Below are 14,066 nucleotides of genomic sequence, written 5' to 3' on the forward strand. Positions count from 1 at the left end.
TCTATCTTTTGAGACAGGAGAACAGTTTAATTTTCTCCTGTCAAACAACTGGGTGTTTTAATAATCCCAGCCTTTTAAAGTCTCAGACTTTTAAGTTTCCTTACATCTTTGACATGATTTCTCTTTGCAATTCCACCCACACCTTATGAGCATAATAATGTGCTAACGCTCTATTCTTCTACTGTGCTTTTTATTCAGAGAATTCCAAGCACTTTATAGACGTTGCCATTTATCCTGACAACACCTTTGCACGCTGTGGAAGCTAGTTTGTTAGTAGAAAAGTCTGTTTAGTGGAAAATGAGGACCAGGTAGCCCAAGTGCGACAACATTGAAAACAAAATATCAGATTGTCCCATGAACAAGTTCACACAGGTGCAACCAGAAACATAGGAAGAGTCTTCCCCCACTTTCCCAGCTCAAGGAAGCTGTTATTAACCTAAAACAATGTAGAAGAAAATAAATCACCATCCTGGATATTCTTCAAAGAAGAGGTTTAATATGATAGCTTCTTGCTCACTTATGTTTTATATCTCGGGTCTTTATGGGGCATGCCTGGGGAGGTTTTCAGCAAGACGAGAGCAGGGCTTACTAGGATAATTGTAGCAGGAAAGAAACCAGCACATCTGTAGCGCTGACTGACAAGGTGAAGGGCACAGAGGGCGTGCCATTTCTGGAACAGTGCAGCCTTCATTGGCAATAAGAACCTATGGAACTTGGAGCAAGTGGTAGTCAGTCATCCAGACAGGCAACTGGCATCCCAGAGAACTGTCATTGGGAACCAGGGACCTAAGAACTAAAATACCAACGGACTCCTATAAGACAGTTATCAAAAGATGAAAGGCTGCCAGGATATCATTTGGAGTTGGCTTAAAACTGTGAAAAACCTATGGAGTAAAGCAGGGGTTGGGGGCACGAAATAATAGAAGGGCTAAGGCTGTTGCTGTCAGAAAGCTGGTCTTGTTGCTTCAACTGAGTAAGCTCTTATCTTCATGTTTCCTGAAAGCTACAGCAAAAAGAGAACAGGATGAGTTAATTCATTCAAAATGAGAGAGTACTCACTATGTGGTCCATCCTGCAGTAGGGCTGGTGCAGCTGTAACTTGCTAGTAAAAGAACACTAATTTCCCTGCCAGAAAAGTTAATTTTGTGAGTTTCACATAAAGGGATCTGAAAACCATGGGCATGTCTTCAGTAGCAGTTTTACCAAATGTATAGAGATACCTTTATTGTCTGCTTCTTACCTTGCCTCCTGATACCAGGTGAAAACAAAATACTGAGTTTTCTGCAGATCTAATTTCTTGTAAAGATGATAACTCTTTTTGAGCACTTACTACATACTAGGCATAGTGCTAAGTGTTTTAATGCCTGAACTCATACAGTCCTCACAATAACACAGTGTAGTGCGTCCGTCTTGCAGATAAAGAAACTGAGGCACCGGAAGGTTAAATAACTCACCCATTGCCACACTGTTGAAAGTGGCAGAGTTAGGGTTCAGACCGAAGTCTTGGCTTTAGAGGGTGGGCATTTTAGTGCTCTGCAGTGTTTCCTGGATCAGTAAAGCTTGCATAGAGCTTAGAGAATTATCCCTGAGACACACTCAAACTTTGACCCCACATGACATTTTTATTGGTTGGCTGTTAATGTTTTAAAGTAACTATTAGGTTTTCTCTTTATAAAATTAATACTTATTGATGGGAGCAGTTCATTTTTCCACTTTTCCAGTTACTAATGCAAACCCTGGAGTCATTCTCCTCTCTGCTAATTCTCCTCCAGCCAGGCTGGTCTTTGCTATTCCTCCAACACCCCAGGCAAACTCTGACCTCAGGACCTTACACCTGATACTTCTGCCCTGTACCCTCTTCCCCAGATATTCACAAGGCTCCCTCCTTCAATCCCTTCATCTCTGCTCAAATGCCCACTTGGCGAAGGAGGGTCCAGACCCCTCCCCTAACGCTGCAAGCCCCTTCCTGGCATGGCTCTCCTCCATAGCACCTGCCACCATATCACATCCTGCCTGCTTGGCTCTCTTCCTTTACTGTCTGTCTCTCCCAGGGGCTGAGTTTTGCCTGTCATGTTCTCTGTCACGTCTCCAGGATCCACAGGACAATGGTTCCCTCTGGGGATGCGGGGACATAAGGAGGGGACCCCAACAGCTTCTGGAGTGTGGTGGTATCGTGTCGCTGGCTTGGGTACATGAGTTCTGAATTATTTGCTCACATTTTTGTATGCATGCTATAGTTCGGATGATGCAGAAAACACTCTGGGATCAGAGGAAGTGATGTATTTGACAAGGGGACCTGAGAATACAGAAGGACTTCAGAGCAAATGTGGTTTTTGGGTTTAGCCTTGTAGAATAAGTGGAACACTCTGGTAGAAATAGAGGAGGGCTGTGGAAGTGCTAAGAAGGAGTGATTTCCATTCAGCTTTATCTTTGCTTGGTCTCAGGATTCCCTACCTTTATTTTTTTTTAACCCAGTCTTGAGTTTTGAGTGGGCTTGGGTTTTTTTTTTGGGGGGGTGTCATCTTTTAATTGGAGTGCATCTTCTAATAATTTTTTCAAAAAACGTATACAGGTGTCATATTTATTGAAAATATACACACATAATAAGATATATATATATATATATATATATATATATATATATATGTCTATCAGTTGCCTTCAAAACACAGCTTGACTGTATAGATCATTCTATCACAAACAACAGAAATTGCCCCACCGTCTCCAGCTTGTGATGTTATCTAGAAGCCTGAAGCTACTCTGGTTTGCCCTTAAAATAACCTTAGACTTTTTTCTGCCTAATAATCCACTGCAGTATGGTTATCTGAGAACTGATACGAACACTTTCAATATTTGCTCTCCCCTTTACAATTTCTTCAAAAGGCCCACCTCTGAGGTACTCACCACTGTAGACCTTGCTGAGCATATGGTTTTGAACTACTTAAATCAGAGGTTTATTAAGACTCTGATTCCGTTAATACAATGATCCCCAGGAACTTTGGATCCATGTGGCTGGGCCCCAAGGTTAGCCATTGAGTACCCCAGTTAGGTGAGTATTGGGTTACTGCCCCCCAGTGGTAGGAGCAGGTGGTGATTATTTATTATTTTATTATTATCTTTAAGTGTCTCCTAACACAATCCTTTTTTAAAATAGATTTCCAACTCTCCATATTTGAAAAGACTGCTTTAAGTAATTTATCCAAATATTATAATGTTTTATCTCTTCATGTCTATAAATTATAAGGTAAAATCAGGATGAAAAAAATCTGTTATATTTTGGGTATTTTCCACCTGAAGAAGGTTGATATTCAGTTTTACTGAAATTAAATTTTCACTGGAAAGCTTTAAATACATCCATTTTTTTCCTGATCTCTCTTTAATTAGCTTCATTCCAAATGACAGGTCTTCATCTTTTATGATAAATGTTTATAACTCTTACATAATATAAATTAGGCACTAAAGAAAGCAGAGTCTCAAAAACTAAGGAATCAGAGACCAATCATGCCCAATAGATGTTGATCTGTTTGGTCCAAGAAGTGGTCTGAGTCTCCTTCGGGGATGTCATTGCCTTTGGATGTTGCACACAGTCTCTCCCAGGTCAAGGCCACCGTTCTCTGTTTTTATTCCAGGGTATTTTACAATTTTATGTATCTTACCTTCACTTTGGATGGCTTAAAATGCATTTTTGCCTAAATATGTTATCATTGCAACATCCCTCTTTTTTTAACCATTCCAACTTTTCCAGTGTTCTCATAGTCATTAACATATTACCATCTTGGGGGCAGTTTTTTTGCGTGGTGAAAACTGGTATGTTGGAATTGTGAATGGATTCTTTGTCTTCAAACCATCACATTTCTCAAAATGTGTATTGTTTCTGGCAAACTCCAAGTGGAAGCAGGAAAGCTAATCTTTGTGCTGGGTCAGTGCCATGCACCCACACGTCACCTCTGAAGGGAGGGGTGAACCCCGCTATGAACTGGCTTCCGTTTGTGCCTCTTCTCCCGGCACGTGTGTAGATCCGTGAGTTTCTTCTTGTGCCCCAGAAGCTGCTCCAAAGGTGCTTAGGAGAATAGCTGGATAAAGTGAAAGTGGCGGTGTGAACTCTGTTGGGAGGCAAGCACGAAAAAGTGCCAGCTGCTCTGATGGGCTTTCGGAGGCTCCGTGAGGGGATAACCTTTATTTCCGGGTGCTGGGCATCAGAAGAAACCCTGCCCAAGCAGTGCTCCTGGGACCTGCCCTATCTCGTCACTGTCTTACCCCCTGAAAAATGTATGTGTTAGGGGTCGGCGGGGATTCCTTGAACTGTTGGATTTTTGCCTAGTTTTCTGCTGAAGGCTAAGGCCTAGTTGTCTGAGAAGAAAAAAATGTAAATCCCTTTTGGTTTTTTCTCCCCCCTCATCTCATTTTTGCAAACGTACAAAGCAGCTTTGAATTTTGGTCTTTTCAGTAGCATAAGATGAAAAGCAGCTGGACAAAATAAAATGTCTTCATTTTTCTTTGGAAACATGGATTATTCAGGTTATGTTTCATTAAATAAACAAACAGACTAAGATTTTTCCTTGCAGTGATCAAGTGATTGGACAAGAAAGCAAATGATTTATTCATTTCTTTTATAATTTTCGATCTCCTGGCCCTCTTCCTCCTATCTGTTCCCTTCAAATTTCCATAAAAATTTTGAATTCTTGAGTGTACCACTGTGGCTTCAGCCTTAGGAAAATAATCAGTGAGCTGGCCCGCTCAGGAGGCACTCCCAGGGCTATCTGTCAGTTTGGGGCCTGCTGTCTTGTAGCGATTCCTTCCTGGACCCTGAACTCGGTTCAGGGAGAGGAAGGAAGAGGAATAGGCATCGAGAATTGTCTTTTTAAAACATCCCTGGGCCCCTGGAAAGGCCCCTTGTCTTCAGCAGGCATGGGTTGCACACGATTCACTGGGGGTGGTCTGGGCTCTCTGACAAGCTCTGCGTGCTGACCTCTGATGTGAGCTCCCGAGGAGGAATCATGACACAAAGGTAAGTAAAATTTGGCTGCGCTGTTAGTATGTGGTTCGGAGGAGGAAACTAGTGTCAATTCTCAAGAACTCTCCTCTGTATTAGTCACTGGTCTCCTGCGGTCGGTGCTTGTGTCTGAGGTCAGCCCTCAGCTCACGCATGGTGGGGTCCAGTGTGTCGTCATCACAGCTGGGGAAGCGTTTCCTGTCCAGCGCAGGGCCCACAGCGCAGACTCTGGCCCGGAGGCAGGGTGGATGGAAGGGCAGAAATGCCTCAGCACGCTCTCTCCTCCTGTGCCCTCAGAAGAACCCTTTCCCTCGGGCTATCTACTGACACAGTGGTGTATCGCATTTTATTCTCACTAGACTTGCCCGTCTGTCCTTGGGGTGCTTTCTGTTGTGTTGGTTTGGAACACGTTTGGGCTTCTCTGTAATCTCCAGTTTGGTCACGAATGAAGTGGAGCACTTTTCCCAAAGGGGAATTTCAGCTCGTTTTCCTTTAATAGGCAACTGTGCTTATAAAATACTGTGCTGTGTGTTCAGCTCAGCAGGGGACGTCCTGTGTTAGCCTGTGCCCTGATGTCGGGAGGGCTGGGTTTGCCCAGGGAAGCTGATTCTCAGGCTGTGTGGGATCTAACCACCGGATACCCCCAGCCCCGCTCTTACAAGCAAACCAGCAAAGATTACTGGCCCAGCGTCCTTCTAACTTGCAACCACTGGGCTTTTGCAACTCTCTGCCCGCCACCTCTCTCCCCATGCCTAGCTCCGTGGTCATCGCTTCAAGTTTTTGCTGACAATGCTTAACTTATATTATCTGGGTACTCATTTATCTTGCTTATCACCAATGTAAAATTTTGAATATTTTCATCTAACTGTTGAGGATAATTCTTTTCCCCAGGAAAAAATTTTTTTGTTTCCTCATTATATTTTTCCCAACATTGTAGTGTTTTCCAGTTCTGTAAAATATTTCTCAATTTATGTATTTGATTGCTTCAGGGAATAGAGGACTGCTGGACTTCCTTTATCTTCCTCCCTCTTTCCCTCCAAGGGCTGGAACGTTGCAGGGCGTGAACATTCTCGTGGGATGAGTTGCCTTTGTTCATTGAAACCCTGGAAATTTATCCTGTAAACGATGTGACTCCTTGGTTCTTCCTTCCCCTGCCTTGCGTGTGTACTGAAACACAGTATAGTATATACTTGGGACTTCCCTGGTGGCGCAGAGGTCAAGAATCCGCCTGCCAGTGCAGGGGACACGGGTTCGAGCCCTGGTCCGGGAAGATCCCACATGCCGCGGAGCAGCTAAGCCCGTGTGCCCTGACTACTGAGCCTGCGCTCTAGAGCCTGCAAGCCACAACTACCGAGCCCACGTGCCACAACTACTGAAGCCCGTGCACCTAGAGCCCATGCTCCGCAACAAGAGAAGCCACTTCAATGAGAAGCCCTTGCACCGCAACGAAGAGCAGCTCGCACTCGCCGCAACTAGAGAAAGCCTGCGCGCAGCAACAAAGACCCAACGCAGCCAAATATAAAAATAAATAAATAAATTTTAAAAAATTATCTCTAAAAAAATATATATATATTATATACTTGTCTATATTAAATCAAGTAGAAATAGAGCTGTTGTTCGTAAGACCATATTCTCTTAGCAGGGAGTGTGAGCCTCTGAAGAAGACGGACTGTGCTGATGTAACTCAACTTCTGTAGCTTGTACCAGGTAGACAGGATCCTTCAAAACCATTGCGCTCACAGCCAGGTCCTTCACCAGACAGACAGAGAAACTGCCACATTGAATTTTGCAGACAATGGCATGGAGCTGCAGATGACACATCAGACACAGGTTGATGGTCAGTCGTGGCAGAAAGAGTGGGTCTGTATGGGAAGCAACAAAAGAAGAGCGTGGAGGCAGAAAGGCGGTGGCAGGGGATGCCTTCAGTCAAACTCTAAGAGGGAGGGATAAATAAACGTGGTTGTTTTTTCCAGTAACTACTGAAAAGCAATGGCAACGTTAAGAAGAAGGAGCGTCGAGAAGCAGCCGCACGCTTTAGGGTAAACTGTAACCAGTTCCTCACGCCACGCCTGACTGCACGAGCCTCGTGGATACCACAGGAAATGATCTTAAATGAACAACCTACAACGTCTCGGTCTTTTCCGTCCCTGAAGAGGGAACCTGCACCTGCTGTGGTGAGAAAGACGACCCTGGAATCTGATGTTGTCTCCGTGAATGATCAGTAGTCTCCTGACTTCCAAGTGTTTAACCTGCTTGACTGTGCCCTGTCATTCTCACTCTGCATTTCCTTCTACCTAATTATTGGTAATACAAGTAAACCTCATTTGATTATAGCCGTTTCCCAGTAAATGTGGAAATTCGAACAAACTTCCGTTAATTTCCCTTGTAAGTATAGCTTAGAGGAATTATAAGGACCTGGTAGGCGTGATAAAAGAAACTTTGAAATTACACTTGGCATATTCAAAGGCTAAATGACTAGATGGACCTCATGAAGATGTCAGAAAGAAACACTGCTATTTCAGGTTTGTAAAGACAAGATTACAAGCCTGATTTTTAGCTAGTCTTTTTCTAACAGTCTAGTTGTTTACCTCTTTGTCTATCAGAATGATGGTAATAGGAATAATAATTTAATTTTGCATCTGTATAGCTCTTCTAATTTTCTCGCCATACTTTCACATCTGTGACACTCTTCGTCTCAAAATGACCCTGAGGAGAGCAGGAAATATTTCATTAGCTCATTTTATAGATGAAAAATCTGAGCCCCTGGGATATTAGACTTAGAGACTTCTGGTGTCTTCTTCAATTCCAACGTTATAATGCTATGAGTTTAAATAAAACTCCAATTTTGCATAATGAGTATATGGGGAAGTCTGCCAGTGTCTTCCTAGTGTGACCCTGTGTATGCACACAAATAAAGGTCATTTTATATGTAGTGGTTTGCTGACTAATCTTCAAACTTTTCTTTTTGATGAACTAACTACATGCTACAAACTTTAAGCCTGTAGCATGCACGGAGAAACCTGAATAGTCCTGATGCTGGAATAGCTTACATAGTTCACGGCATGCATTTCTCAGTGAAATAAAGTTCCTTTTTTTTTCAGCATCTCTCAGAGGAATTTTATTATCTGAATAAAATTCGCAGACTGACCTCCAAGGGAAAATAAAAAAATAATCAGACCCTTATTTTATTCCTTGTTTTTGTTCATACACCTTCAAAACTGGCTTAAAAATGTTTAAGTAATCAATTTGAGGCAGCTAATCAGAAACAGCATTTGTGTTGTAAACAAAGCTCAAAATAAGATAGTTAAAATTCAGGTCCTACCTTACTTCTCTGGAAGAGGCTAGAAGTCATGTACTCATTTCCCTGCTGTTTCTAAAATATAGAATTTAACGTATGGAGTTGTTAACAACTATAGCAAAATATGCTGTATTTTGATCACTGGGAGATTCAGAATCTGCACAGCCCACCCGGGGCTTTGGAGGGTGATGGACACGACTTGGATTTCCAGCTGCACTGTTTCCACCTGTGCCCTTGTGAGCAAATCCCTCCGCTGAGTGTGAGCAAGTGGAATTTCACGTGGAAGAGGACAATGAATGCTCACTCTTTTTGCGGATATGTCATGTTATAAATGAAAGGACTCAGAGATCTTTACATACTAGATAGTAAGCACTCACCCCCATCTCCTGAGAAAGCAAAGGAGAGAGAAAGCGAGGGGAGAGGTGGACAAAGGAGAAATTGGGGTTTGTCTAGAGTGAATCTCAAGAATTGTGATTGCCGTCCAGGTCGGAGTTCCACAGCCTCGCTTGCTGGGGACACTCACCTCCGTTGAACCGCCACAGCCTGTGTGATGGTGGCTCTGGCCACGTCTGCTTTGAAGTCATAGCTGTGTATTTATCCCCTGCCCCGGCTGGATTGTATGTAACCGCAGATAGGAGGAAGAGGGCTAAGCATTCACTTTATTGTCTAAAGCAGAGGGTGATGGGGCTGTGTTTACGTTTTGTTTATATTGGATTGAGAGGAATTATTGTGTCGAATTCAAGCAAAAGTGCTGTCCAAATTAAGCTTCTGGGTGGAAAATATAGATTTATTTATTTTGGAACAAATTTCATGAAAGGATTCATAAGATCAATGGGCCATATTGTTTTACCTGCGAAGGTGTGACATGATGTGAACTGATTTCTCAGCATGCTCAGCAGAAGTAAAGACCCTGAACTTTGTATATACCAGACTTTGCAAGTGTCTTACCTTACCTGGTATTGTTCTGGCATGAATATGAGTAAAAATGAACCCTCTAACACTTGTCATAGTTATAAACCAGTGGAGCAGGATTAGGTCGAAGGGAGCCACCTTCTATTTTTCACAGATAATGGTAAATGGATAAATGTAGCAAGAAACCCATGACATTTGCTTTATATCACTGGACATGCCTTGGAAATAGATTTCCATAAAGTTCATCCAATCTCAAGATGAGGTTAATCTGGTAGAATTACCTGACATAATCATGTAAATAATTCCTTACCACTCAAAAAATTGTGGGGAAATATATTTGATGAAATATATAAATCTGTGGTTTAACGCCCATATAGGAACTCGCCTTGGAATCCCTAGGTTTAGAAGGAGTGTAATACCACGAGAACTGTAATTTAAGCACCAACAATTTGTAGCTTGATGTGACGAGATTGTACTCAGTAGTCCTCAGAGGAAATTTTTAACGGCTTTAGTAATTTTATTAGAGTCTCAGCTTCTCTTAATTTATATATTAGTATCTTTTTGTATAGACCCTACTCGCTTTATGTTATTTAAAACAATCAATGAATTAATTAAAAGAAGGAATGCAAAAATGTATGAGATGGGTGATATTTGTGGACCAGTGAATCTACAAATGGGGCTCGCATGCTTACTGGGTGTGAAGTGTGTGAATGAATGTGGTAGAGGAGGTCAGTGAATGTCCTTCTTGTTCTGTTTATTTTTCCTGCAAAGAAGCTGTTTACCGGAAAAAGCATCTGGATTCTATGGCTTATTAATTCACTGTGGACCACTGATGGCGTCTGGAACCACTTATGATGTCAGTGTGTAAGTGGCATTTAGAGTATGGACAGGAATGAAGGGTGACAAAAAAGCCTCTCCAGAGCAGTTGAGAAGTTCAGATCTACCATCCTTAGAAAATCCTCTTGGGTTTTCATTCACACCCCAAAGTATCATTTACCTGGAAGCAAATAAAAAGCAATACAGTGTTTTCAAGTTAAGAAGTAATGAATTGGATTGGGGATGAAATCATTTCTTACCAACCACTTAAATATTTTTGAAGTGTACTTTCTAGCTCAAGGTTCAGAGGAAGTGATAAAATGCATTGAATCATAAACCCTTCACACTAGAAATTGGTCTCAGCCAGGGCAAAAAAGCCGTTCTAACTTTGCCCTCCTGTTCCGCCCAACAGGGGCCCAGTTCTAACCCCAGCAGTGCAAGGCGGTCCATTTTATTCTTGAATATCTCAATTTGAATTAGAAAGTCCTTTATAATGAGTCAGTCTCTCTCTCCATTTAACTTTTTTTAATCCTTTACCTTTAAGAATGTCTAATCTATTGCTGTTCTGTATGATGTTCTACATTTTTAAGACTACAGACAGTCCCCGATTTATGATGGTTTGGCTTACCATTTTTCAACTTTACAGTCATGTGGAAGCAATACGCATTCAGTAGAAACAGTACTCCGAATTTTGAATTTTGATCTTTTCCAGGCTAGTGACACGTGGTGTCATCCTCTCGCACGATGCTGGGCAGTGTCGGTGAGCTGCAGCTGCCAGTCAGCCCCGAGGTCATGAGGGTAAACAACCAGTACACTTAACAGCCATTCTGTTTTTCACTTTCAGTACAGTATTCAATAAATTACATGAGATATTCAACACTTATTATAAGACAGGCTTTGTGTTAGGTGATTTTGTCCAACTGTAGGCTAATGTAGGTGTTCTGAGTACATTTAAGGGAGGCCTGGCTAAGCCATGATGTTCAGTAGGTTAGGTGTATTAAATATATTTTCGACTTAATGGTATTGTCAAATGATGATGGGCTTATCAGGACGTGGCCCCTTCGTAAGTTAAGGAAGGTCTGTAGTTACAGATACCCATACTCTCCATGTGATTGCTCTTTGCCAATTTCAGGACTCTGCATAAAGACAGCCAGTGACCTCCTTAGACCTTGGAACTGAGAATGATACTACATAAGTGGCCTGGCCAGAGCAGAAGATTGGTTGTGACAGTCTTCCATTTCTTGAGACTGGACTTGCATTTATTCATCCTAAAATTGTATTACAACTCCCTACCTCTAACCAGTCACATCACATCATCTACTGATTTTCTGTGATGGAACTGAGGACTCACTCTCCCCGCCATGCACCCTCATGAGCTCAGTGTGTTGAGATCACAATTACTGGCTAAAGTGGTGGCATTTGCATTATTTGGTCCATGTAAATATTCCTCATGCCTGAGCCAAATAGGGTACCTGGATTCCATTTTTTCTCTTGCATAACTTTTATTTTCCCTTCAATTAGTATTAACCTTGTTTTATGGGTGCTTTGTTTTTTAGCTTAGTTTGGATTTTTTTTTTTCCAGATGCTCTAACAGATTTGTCACAGCTAACAATACAGTTCCAAATTTATTCCAAACATGTTTATCATTTGACAATAATATTGTCAAATGATGATGGGCTTATCAGGACGTGGCCCCTTCATAAGTTAAGGAAGGTCTGTAGTTACAGATACCCATACTCTCCATGTGATTGCTCTTTGCCAATTTCAAGACTCTGCATAAACACAGCCAGTGACCTCCTTAGACCTTGGAGGTGGTCTTTTCCCTTGGAGCACTCCCCCACCACCTTTAGCTCTGGCCCACCGGAAGGGCTACATCTGTTGCACGCCTGCTGCCCCGGGAGCCCCTATCATCATCAACCTGAGACAGCCCTTGGGAGCTCCCACTGTCTCGTGTTTCTCTTTTCCTTGGTTTGCTCCCTCACTTTTCAGAGCCCATCGTCTAGTGACTTTCTGACCAAGGGTACCTGGGAGATAAACATTTTGAGACTGTGTATGTCTAAAGATACCTTTTTTCCTCCCTCCATGATATTTTCAACGGATACAGGATTCCAGGTTGAAAATCCTTTTTCATCTGAGTTCTGGACACTTCACTGTCTTCTAGTGTCCAGTAATGTTCTTGAGGAAGAGAACACCATTCTCCTTCCCTTTCCTTTGTTTGTGGCCCCTTTCCTTCTCTGGGAGCTCTTGGGCTCTGTTCTGGATCTCCACTGATAATAAATTTCACAATGATGTGTCTTGGTCTCTTTAAATTTATTGTCCCAGGCATGTGATGTGCCATACAGTACAGAGACTTGTATGCTTCAGCCCTCGGTTATTTTCCTGTATTATTTCTTTGATAATTTCTTCTGTTGTTGTTTCTGTGTTGAATTAATCCTTATATTTTCTTATCTTTTCTCTTCTTTTGCTATTTTTGTATTTTTGCTCTACTTTCTGAGAGAGTTCTTCAGTTTTATCCCTGAAATTCTCCACTGATTTGTACCGTTTTTAATATTCTATTTTTAATTTCTAAAAACTCTCTTCTCTAGTCGTTCCTTTTATAGCATTCTTTTTACCATGAATGTAATATATTTTCTTCTCTCTCTGAGAATATTATAGTGTTAAGAACTTTTTTCCTCCCTGTGTGGTCTCTTTCCAAGTTTCTTTTAACTGTTTATTATTTTAGCCTCAGTCTTCTGTGTTGGAAGCTTTCCTTGACTATTGTATTATCCTTTATCATCCTTTCCTACTAAAGAGTGAGGCACTAAAAGCCAATAGGAAGCTCCAGCGAAATGGGGAGGAGAGTCAGCGATTGTGGTCTGGTGAGCTTGCTGTAGAGTGACTGCCTAGGGAGACCCTCACAAACGTCAGAACGTGTAGGTCTTTTCTTTGGTACTGTTCGGTTTCTTCAGGGAAAAGCGCTCCCGTGTCTTGTCAGGGCAGGGGTGGGGCAGGAGGATACCCCTGGAAGCGTACACTCCAGCAGCAGGACGGGGGGAGGCAGTTGGGGCAGTGGTGGGTACCTTACAGTCTGAAATGCTGAAATGCTGATTCTCACTGTGTTCCTGTCGGTCTAGAGCTTCAGCTCTGCCCTCCTGTATGTACAGTGTTCTGAGTCCTCTATCCAGTCAGTGTGTCTGCGTTTAGAGTCTCTCTGGTTTAGTTTGTCCCAAGAATAAATTCTCTCTTTCTTCTAGGGATGGGGGAAAGTACCTGAGGGTCTAGACTCTAAATGTAAGGCTTTCAGTCCACCCCCCCTTGTTTAAATCAATGTCTCAATTCTTTGAAATATGTCCTTATCACAGCTTCCATCTGAAAATTATGGAAAATTCACAACAGGACCTAAAAATCTTGCTGTGTCCCCACTGGCTTGGCATTGAGAGTGGGAAAGATGCTGGCCACACACGGAGAGTGATTATAGAATGTGTGAGAGTCAGGGTGAGAACCTTAAAGAAGAGCTTCACTGAGCATACGGGAGGCGGAGATGGGCCTGAACAGTGGCAGTTAAAGCATCTGGCGGACCTGGGATAAATACGCTGAATCCCCAAGACAGAGAGTGAGAACACTTATTAGTGTAAGTGTAACACAGACAGGTTTACTTTCATACATTTGTGTTAAGGAATTTCCTCCAAGGATTTACTTTCAGTGCTTGGTTTGGCAGGACATACACTAAAATTGAAACTATACAGAGAAGATTAGCATGGCCCGTGTGCAAGGATGACAGGTAAATTTGTGCCATATTTTACATTTTCAAAGAAATTAACTCAAAATTGACCAAAGACCTAAACATATGAGCTAAAACTATAAAACTCTCAGGAAAAAATAAAGGAGAAAAGCTTTATGACACTGGATTTACAGTGATTTCCTGGGCATGACACCAAAAGCATGGACAACAATGACGAAAGGGATAAGTTGGACTTCATCAAAATTTAAAACTTTTAATTTTGTGCACAATAAACAGAGTGAAAAGGCAGCCCACAGAATGGGACAAAATATTTGCAAATCATATAT

At 42.1% G+C, this 14,066-nt stretch overlaps 1 non-coding gene across 1 annotated transcript; it reads left to right on the plus strand.

Moving 5' to 3' along the window:
* Window positions 1-13,700: 13,700 nt before the first annotated feature.
* Window positions 13,701-13,807, plus strand: LOC133102708 (U6 spliceosomal RNA). Its single transcript, XR_009703059.1, has one exon. It is a non-coding gene; the product is annotated as a U6 spliceosomal RNA (small nuclear RNA).
* Window positions 13,808-14,066: the final 259 nt, after the last annotated feature.

This window comes from Eubalaena glacialis, chromosome 12 (genome assembly GCF_028564815.1).
Source record: "Eubalaena glacialis isolate mEubGla1 chromosome 12, mEubGla1.1.hap2.+ XY, whole genome shotgun sequence".
NCBI lineage: Eukaryota > Metazoa > Chordata > Mammalia > Artiodactyla > Balaenidae > Eubalaena > Eubalaena glacialis.